This window comes from Macrobrachium nipponense, chromosome 36 (genome assembly GCF_015104395.2).
Source record: "Macrobrachium nipponense isolate FS-2020 chromosome 36, ASM1510439v2, whole genome shotgun sequence".
NCBI classification, from domain to species: domain Eukaryota; kingdom Metazoa; phylum Arthropoda; class Malacostraca; order Decapoda; family Palaemonidae; genus Macrobrachium; species Macrobrachium nipponense.
Window position 1 is genome coordinate 40274566 of NC_087220.1, and position 10188 is coordinate 40284753.

The following is a 10188-nucleotide window of genomic DNA, read 5'->3' on the forward strand; positions in this document are numbered from 1 at the left end:
ATCAATTTTTCCATTCAATAAACATCCTCCTCAAAATTTCCACATCTTATCCGTCTGAGTGAGGCCAGTGCAGTCTTCATCACGCCATTTCTTCAAGACCGACAGAATCTTCTGCAGTTTTCACTTGCTCTCCTCCATTCCACTTTATTTCTCCTGGAGCTTCTTCAAATCGGAGACCATTTTCTCCTTCGCTCCTCGCACCCATCCAACCTCATCATCCATCTGGTCGTTCCGTTCGCTCTACACACCGGCCTTCTTCTCCAGCGACTCCAGGCCACCATTTCCTTCCTCTAGAGGGCATGCCAGCTCGTTCCTCTTGAGTATCGCAGTCTCAACTTCACACTGGAGTCCACACTTTTCCTTCCAACAGGTCCTCCAAGTCCTTCTGCAGGCGCTCCAACCTCAGCTCCAGCTCTTTCCTCTCGGATTCCCACTTTACGCTTGAGTCTTTTTGTTCCTGGTTGAGCCTCGCTATCCGCGCCACTTCTGCCATCTTTACCTGCACTTCTTTTTCCTTCTGTCGTAGCAGTTTCTCGAGCCCCTCAAGCAGGCACTTTGCGTCTGGCCACTACCCACACAGTTCCCTTATCCTCTCACAAAGGGCATCGTTCCTCTGACCAATTTCCTTCACGTTGTTCTTCAGATGCTGGTTTTCTTCGGCCATCTTGACGATCTTGTCTTCCAGCTGCCGTTTCTCCCTCTTCTCTTTATTGTTCCAGCTTCGAGCGAGTGGGCCCTCTCTTGCAAGGCCTGCTGTTGCAACACCTCCTGAGTGATCTGGATTTCACGAACGCATTCTCCCTTCCGCCCGCCTTCTGCGTCTCTTGTTGGTAGTCGAGCCTCTGTTGTAGCTGAAGAATTATTGTCCTGTCCAAGTGCACGCGCTGCTCTCTCTGGTACTGGATGGCGTCTCGCAAGGCCGCAATTCTCTCTTTCAGTTCCTTTTCCTTAGGCTGTTCAGCTCCATCATCATCAGTCAGGAGAGAAATCTCGCCAGCGAAAAGGCAGCCACAGCAAACACGATCACTGTTCTTCCGGATTTCGAACAACATCTGGACAAAAACGTCCTAATAACAACTGCTGCCAAGGCCAGGTAAGGCCACATTTTCTTCAAACTGAAATCCATATCTGAAGTATCCAGTTCATATACTCTCCTCTCTCTCACTCTCGATTTTTCGTAGATTTTCTATATTCCACGAGAGATATTTTGGTTTATCGAAATATAGCAGGAAAGATTCTGAATTTTAATTATGTCTTGTCTCTTGGCGTTATAAATTGCTGAAATCTCTCTCTCTCTCTCTCTCTCTCTCTCTCTCTCTCTCTCTCTCTCTCTCTCATCTCTCTCTCAATCTCTCTCTCTCTCTCTCTCTCTCTCTTGCCCTGAAGGTCCGTAATTCTTCATTTGTTCCTTCATTTAGGTTTATGGCTTTGCATTCAATAAGTTGAGAGAGAGAGAGAGAGAGAGAGCGAGAGAGACCGTATTTTTGCGTAGACAAACAGAAAAATAGAGAATCTAATGTGTGTACTACTATGCTTAGTGTATAATGCTTCAATTGAGGTTTATATTATTATTCATTCTGTCTATCTATTATCTTTATATTCTGTTATTATTAATATCTATCTATATAATATATTTATATATATATATATTTATATATATATAGGTATATATATTATATATATATATATATATATATATATATATATATATAGAATATATATATATATATATATATATATGAAATATTGTAATATAATATATATATAGAATATTATATATATGGAGATATATATTATATATATTATAGGGTATAATAATATTATAATATATATATTAATATATATATATTATATCTATATATATATATATAGATATATATATATATATGTATATTATATAATATATTATATATAATATATATATATTATATTATATTATATATATATATATATATATATAAATAATATAATGCCCAAAAGTCAGGTCACCTTTTAGACATGCTGTCTACGCACGAGGACATGAATGAATCAAAAGTATACTGAAGCAGGAATGGGCACACCTGAAAGGGGACTATGTAGACCCACTCATAGCAATAATGACAGCCCTTACGTAAGCTTACCGCACGTGCGCACGTGTGTGTGGGCGTAATATATGTGATGTTGCAACAGTACTAAGAGAGAGAGAGAGAGAGAGAGAGAGAGAAAAATGGCTACGGTTGTTAATGATGATGTTTTTTCGGGATCACAAACTGTGACCAGGTAGTGTTTTTCTTCTTCTTTCGAAATAGCGTATTCAGGAACTTGACCTTTTTCTCTTTAAAGGAAATAGTGATGGCCACAGCTGTGAGTATGAATAGACCAACTTGAAATGACTGTTGACAGTGTGTATTTTATAATCTCATTACATTTTACGAGTATCTGTTTATTTATTTAATTATTTGTCCATTTATTTTTTTTTCTTTTCCAATTACTAGTCTCTTCTGTCTGTTTATCTGTTACCTTCTATTACTACTTTCTAATGAACACCATAATATTCTTTTGAAGCTTGAATTTCAAGTCAGTGGCCCCTTTGGTGGGCTTGTTCCATATGAATACGGTTTATAGAACCCCCTTTCCTTTCTACCTTTTTCTTATTTTTCCGACCCTGGGCAAGAACAGGACCTCTGGTTGCCCGTCCCAACTGCCCCTAACAATTCGCACGTCCGTCAACAATCATTATGCCAATGAGTAACTTGAATTATTGGGTAATAATAATTCACTGACATAGAACTCGTGCGTAACACTGGCCACTTGTTTCTTAGGATATGTAGACAACGGATGTCTGTTACCATTAAGAAGTTTTCTGTTTCCTGATTTCGTGAGCTAGTTTATCGTCCGTTCTATTTTAACCTTTTTAGCCTTTCTAGTCTCAAAATTAGTATTATTATTATTCTAAAGATAACCTCATGCATATTGAATAAGCCCACCACCACAGGGTCCAGACTTGAAATTCAAGCTTCCAAAGAATAGTATTCTGCCCTTAATTGGAAAGAAATAATAACGGAAGGTAATGGGATATACAGAATGAAGAGATCACTAAACACACACACACACACACACACACACACACACAGTTTCATAGCGACTTGTGTTTGTGATGGTTAATTTTTCAGAAATCATTTTCACAAGCAATTTATAATTGTTACCAAAAGTCCCCCTACTCAAATGATTCTTCAATGAATTCTTTAGTTCAATTGAACGTTTGCAACAAGTATGCACGCACTAATACAGTCCGTATCTTTTTTTGTCTGCTCTCTCTCTCTCTCTCTCTCTTTCTTTCTTTCTTTCGTTCTTTCTTTCATTCTATCGCAAAGCCACTTGCAATATTATCAAGACAAAGTGTAGGTACAGGCAAGATTTATGATGAGCACAAATTAGCATATACTATCCCTACTTTCAAAAGTGGATCAAGACTAGAGGCAAGTAATTATAGGCCTGTGAGTCTAACATCACATATTATGAAAGTGTATGAAAGGGTAATGAAGAAAAATATTATGAAACATTTAATCAAAAATAATTTGTTTAATATAGGACAACATGGTTTCATACCCGGAAAAAGACACAAACCCAACTGTTAGTCCACCGTGAGAACATATACAAAAATATGAAAAGCGGAAATGATACAGATGTGGTTTATCTAGACTTTGCAAAAGCTTTTGACAAGATAGACCACAATATATTAGCGAAGAAAATTAGAAAATACAATATCGTGGATAAAGTAGGAAGATGGTTAAAAGAATTTTTACACAACAGAAAACAGATAGTTATTGCAAACAATGAGAAATCGGATGAAGCTAAGGTAATATCCGGTGTGCCACAAGGTACGGTGTTAGCTGCAATACTGTTTGTTATTATGATTGCAGACATAGACAGTAATGTTAAGGACTAGGTAGTGAGTAGTTTCGCCGATGACACAAGAATAAGTAGAGAAATTACTTGTGATGAAGATAGGAACGCGCTACAAAGAGACCTTAACAAAGTATATGATTGGGCAGAGCTAAATAGGATGGTATTTAACTCTGATAAATTTGAATCAATAAATTATGGAGACAGAGAAGGAAAGCTATATGCATATAGGGGACCTAATAATGAGACAATCACAAATAAGGAAGCAGTTAAAGACCTTGGTGTGATGATAAATAGGAACATGTTATGCAATGATCAAATAGCAATTCTATTGGCAAAATGTAAAGCAAAAATGGGAATGTTGTTACGGCACTTCAAAACAAGAAAAGCTGAACACATGATAATGCTTTATAAAACATATGTTCGTAGTCCACTTGAATATTGCAATATGATATGGTACCCACTGTATAATTATTGTTTGAAACTGTTAATTACTGTTTGGGTTTAATTGGACAGTTTATGTATAAAGGTATTTCTGTTGTTGTGGGTTATTAAGGAAGAGGTGTAAATGACCGTTTATGACTAGTTGAGTTTGTATATTACTTGTTGTTGATTGTCAATGATTATTTAAGATGTTCTCTTGGAGAGTGGGGAGTATGTGTGGTTAGTTGAAGTCAAGCCCTGTAGGAGATTATTACCTCTCCACCAAAGGATCGTTGTGTGTCTGTATCCATTATATATATATATATATATATATATATATATATATATATATATATATATATATATATATATATATATCATTTTTTAAGTAAAGAAGAAAAAAAACCAAGTCTATGTTTCTTTACTGCCACAAGCTATCTAGGCAGTATGGAGAGTAACTTCGACTTGAAACTGATCCCTGAGTATGATGGCAGAAACGCACAATCTGTTTATGGAGTGGCTGGAGAAGTTGGAGCTGGTTTGCAAGCTTCGGAAAGTTGATGATGTAGCCAGTGTGATTCCTCTGCGGCTTACAGGTGGTGCCTTTGCAGTGTACTTACAGTTATCCACAGCAGATAGGAAGAAGGTTGACAAGGTGAAAGAAGCATTGTTGGCTGCGTTTGCTGTTGATCCCTATGTAGCCTATGAACAGTTTGTCAGTAGGAAGTTGCACAGTGGAGAGGCACCGGATGTCTACTTAGCTGAGCTACGTCGACTCGGATCCCTGTTTGGAGGAATTTCTGAAAAAGCTCTTGCATGTGCTTTTGTAGCTGGACTACCAGAGAGAGTTCGTCAGCTGTTGAGAGCCGGGTCTCGCATGGAAGCCCTCGATCTGGAACAGATTTTGGCTCGGGCACGGGCGGTTCTGAAAGATGACCTTTCTTCTGTTTCAGTGGAAACATGTTTTGGCGCCACAGGAAGCTTGGGTTCTGTGCCAGTAGAAACAACAGTTCAGAAATGTCATGTATGCCTTGGACCAAATCACTTTGCCAGGGACTGTCTTGCTCACAACCGAGTAAATGGTCGATTTCGGAGAAGGGTAAAGTGCTATCGGTGTGGTGGAATGGGGCACATTGCGTCAGCTTGTCCGGGAAACGAGCAAGGAGAGGAGGCATCAGCGCCAGCCTCCTCTCCCCAAACCCACTGAGTAAGGTGCTGCCAAGTACTGTTTTGAGTGTAGAGGGTCTTCAGTGTTGCGTGTTAGTAGACACTGGGTGTTCTCAAAGCATCGCTCATGTCTCATGCTGTAAGGCATGGAACAAGTGTGCAGTTAGCATGATAACTGTGAGTGGGCAAGAATGGGTGTGTGAAGGAATGGGCATCGTGCACTTGCAACTCAGTAATGGAGCTACTGCCAGCATTTCTGTATGTGTAACTACTCTAATGCCCCTCGGTTTTAAATTTCTTCTCGGCATGGATGCCCAGGGTGGTGTACGTTTTGGAATGGAAGACACTCTTTTTTCTGCAGCTGCTGATGTGAAGGTGGGGGTGGATGAGCGTGATTTTAGTGCAATTTATGATCCTGTGATTAAATGTTGGACAGCTACATGGAAATGGTCTGAGGGCAAGGAGCCTGGCGTCCTGGAGAATGGGAGTAAAGGCATATTCTGTACCTCAGGAGGCAAAGGACCTGTATGAATCAGAGCTACAAAGATGGGTGAATGATGGCTGGCTGCTTCCTTATGATGAGAATAAATATGGACCAGCTAAGGGGCTTATTCCCTTCATGGCTGTTGTACAGCAAAATAAAAAGAAGGTGCGGCCTGTACTGGACTTCAGAGAACTGAATACGTACATTGATGCGTTTACAGCAGACTCGGATGTGTGCTCAGACAAACTACGTGAGTGGCGCAGGCAAGGAGTGAATGTATCTGTAGTAGACTTGGCTAAAGCTTACCTGCAAATAAGAATCCATGAGTCTCTGTGGCCATACCAGACTGTATATTTCAAAGGCCAGAGGTATAGCCTGACTCGACTGGGGTTTGGCTTGAATATTGCTCTGATGGTAATGAAATCTGTTTTAAACTGCGTTCTCCTTCAGGACCCAATTGTAAGAAAAGGAACATCAGCTTATATTGATGACATCTTGGTGAATGAAGATATTGTTAAGGCCAGCCGTGTAGAGGAGCATCTTAGAAATTTTGGGCTAGTAAGTAAGCCACACCAAAGACTTGCTGAAGGGGCTCGAGCATTGGGCCTGAGAGTTTGGGGGGAGCAGGAGAGTCTTTTTTGGAAAGGGACAATGACCTGGGCGATGCACCAAGACAATTGACTCGGCGAGAAGTGTTCTCATACTGTGGTAGACTGTTAGGCCATTACCCTGTTTGTGGATGGCTGTGAGTGGCGGTAGCATTCATCAAGAGAAGAGTCAATAAAGTCACTGAAGGATGGGACGACGTCATTAATGATGATTACATCAAAATATGTTTGCAGGAACTTCTGGAGAAGGTTAAGAAGGATGACCCTGTGAGAGGACAGTGGAATGTCACCGGTGACAAATTCAAGATCTGGGTGGATGCTAGTTCTCTTGCGCTTGGTGTTGCAGTGGAAGTAAATGGTTCCATTGTGGAAGATGCCAGCTGGCTGCGGAAAGACGACTCTTGCCACATCAATATGGCTGAGCTAGATGCAGTCATTAAAGGATTGAATCTTGTACTGGCTTGGAAGATACAAAAGGTGGAATTAATGACTGACTCATCTACTGTGCATAGATGGATTTCAGATGGACTTTTAGGAAAAAGCAGATTGAAGACTAAGGTCGCAAGTGAAATGCTCATCAGAAGAAGACTAGGAATAGTCTTGTCATTGATAGAAGAGTGTGACCTCCAGCTGTCTATTACACTTGTGTCTTCTGCCAATAATAAAGCTGACAGTTTGACACGTGTACCTCAGCGCTGGCTGAGGGACCTTGGTTCATGTCACCAAGATGCAAAACTTGTGTGTGCTTCTGTTGTCCCTGCCATTAGTGATGGAATTAAGGAGATCCATCATGCTGCTGGTCACCCAGGTGTGAGAAGAACTCTCTATTTTGTGAAGAAAGTCCATCCAGGAGTTACCAGGCGGCAAGTACAGGCTGTTGTCAAATGCTGTGAGGCATGCCAGTCAATAGACCCGGCCCCAGTGAAGTGGCAGAAGGGTAGTCTGGAAGTGGATAGAGTGTGGCAGAGAGTTGGCATGGATATTACTCACTATGATGGACGGCCGTATCTTACTCTCATTGATTGTGGACCATCTCGATTTGCCATCTGGCGTCGGCTCCATTTTCAGACCAGTGAGAGCATCATCGGGCAACTTGAGACAGTGTTCTATGAACGAGGAGCCCCAGAGGAACTGTTAACTGACAATGACCCTGCTTTTCGCAGCAAACTATTTGCTGACTTTGCAAAAAAGTGGTGCGTGCATCTTAATTTTAGATGTGCTTATGTTCCATCAGGAAATGGTATAGCTGAGAGATGCCATCGAACTGTTAAAGTCATTGCTGCAAGGAAAGGCTGCAGCATTGCAGAGGCTGTATATCTGTATAATTTGATGCCTCGTGATGACTGCGTCTCAACGACTGCCCCTGTCAGTATGCTGTATTCTTACCTGTGAGGGTCCGAGGAGTGGATCCATGCTCAATGAACAAAGTGGCAGTGAGTGGCCCCTACAAAGCAGGTGATGAGGTGTGGGTAAAACCATCCAACATGCGATGCAATATGCAATTTGAAAGAGGCAAGGTTACGAGAGTTTTGTCAGAACAAGCTGTTGAAGTCAATGGAGTTCCACGCCATGTTAGAGATCTTCGTTCGTGTTCTTCACAAGGATTGATATTGAGTGAGGAAACTACTGATGCTGAGGACGAGGAGCTTCTTATACAGCTTCCTGTTCATGAAGATGAGGGGGAAGAGGAAGATTCAGGCACTGTTGCTGAGTGCAACGCGATTCCAAGACATTCAACAAGAGTTAGAAGAGCTAGAGTTTGTAATATATGTGAATGTAATTCAGGGGGGAGTGTATAATTATTGTTTGAAACTGTTAATTACTGTTTGGGTTTAATTGGACAGTTTATGTATAAAGGTATTTCTGTTATTGTGGGTTATTAAGGAAGAGGTGTAAATGACCGTTTATGACTAGTTGAGTTTGTATATTACTTGTTGTTGATTGTCAATGATTATTTAAGATGTTCTCTTGGAGAGTGGGGAGTATGTGTGGTTAGTTGATGTCAAGCCCTGTAGGAGATTATTACCTCTCCACCAAAGGATCGTTGTGTGTCTGTATCCATTATATAAATATATATATATATCATTTTTTAAGTAAAGAAGAAAAAACCAAGTCTGTGTTTCTTTACTGCCACACCCACACTATCAAAAGGATATTGCACAAATAGAGAGTGTACAAAGGTCCTTTACAGCTAGAATAGAAGAAGTTAAGGACCTTGACTACTGGGAAAGACTACAATCATTAAAATTATATAGTCTAGAAAGGAGAAGAGAACGCTACATGATAATTCAGGCATGGAAACAGATAGAAGGAATAGCCGAAAACATCATGGAGCTAAAAATATCAGAAAGAGCAAGCAGAGGTAGATTAATAGTGCCCAAAACTATACCAGGAAAAATAAGGAAAGCACACAGGACATTAATCCACCATGCACCAGCATCGATAATGCAGCGTCTATTCAATGCGTTGCCAGCTCATCTGAGAAATATATCAGGAGTGAGCGTAGATGTGTTTAAGAATAAGCTCGACAAATATCTAAGCTGCATCCCAGACCATCCAAGGTTGGAAGATGCAAAATATACCGGAAGATGTACTAGCAACTCTCTGGTAGACATTAGAGGTGCCTCACACTGAGGGACCTGGGGCAACCCGAACAAGATGTAAGGTCTATAAGGTAAGGTCTCTCTCTCTCTCTCTCTCTCTCTCTCTCTCTCTCTCTCTCTCTCTTCCGGTTTTTTTTACCTCATCTATGGCAATAAATTCGGGGATTTTCCTTTATTTACCCTTTTGTCTAATGAATTCTCTCTCTCTCTCTCTCTCTCTCTCTCTCTCTCTCTCTCTCTCTCTCTCTCTCTCTCATCTTGCCCCTAAGGTCTGGAATTCTTTATTTGTTTTTTCATTTAGGTTTAAGACTTTGCATTCGATATAAGTTGAGAGAGAGAGAGAGAGAGAGAGTGAAATTTTGTGTAGAAAAACGGTGTATTGGTAAATTTACATATGACAGTGCATGTGAAATTACTCCGTTTGGAATAGAAAAGCTAATGTTTGTGTACCATTCTTCGTGCATAATGCTCTAATTGAGGTTTTTATTAATATTAATCTGCCCATCTAGGTTTATATTATATATATATATATATATATATATATATATATATATATATATATATATATATATATATATATCAGTATGGAGACAGGAGCAATTACTCAGGGATTAACATATTGGAGTAGGGAGACGCGTTCTGTCTTTAATCCATTTATTAGCGCCGACTTTTCGTATCAGCTTGATACATTTTCCTGGCTGAAACGATTACACATCAATTGCGTATAAGTAAAAAGATACACACAATGTTTACCAACACCAAAATTAAAAACCTTTTTAATAAATTAAGAATAAAAACAGAGTAAAAACAGAAACACAGAATAACAGTGAAAGGGCTAGGAGCGAATACAGAGAAACAAATTAAAAAATAATAATGATAATAGAAAAATATATAACAATAATAATAATAATAATAATAGAACGAACAAGACACCTACCCACAGCGGTAGCGTAAGGAGAAATGACACGAAAAATTGTTATGGAAGGGAGTGTAAACAAAACAACAGGTAATTAGGCAA

General features: G+C 39.8%; 2 pseudogenes; both read left to right on the forward strand.

Moving 5' to 3' along the window:
* Positions 1–4755: 4755 nt before the first annotated feature.
* On the forward strand, positions 4756–5532 carry LOC135203415 (uncharacterized; annotated as a pseudogene).
* Positions 5533–5643: 111 nt separating this feature from the next.
* LOC135203575 (uncharacterized) lies at positions 5644–8366 on the forward strand (annotated as a pseudogene).
* Positions 8367–10188: the final 1822 nt, after the last annotated feature.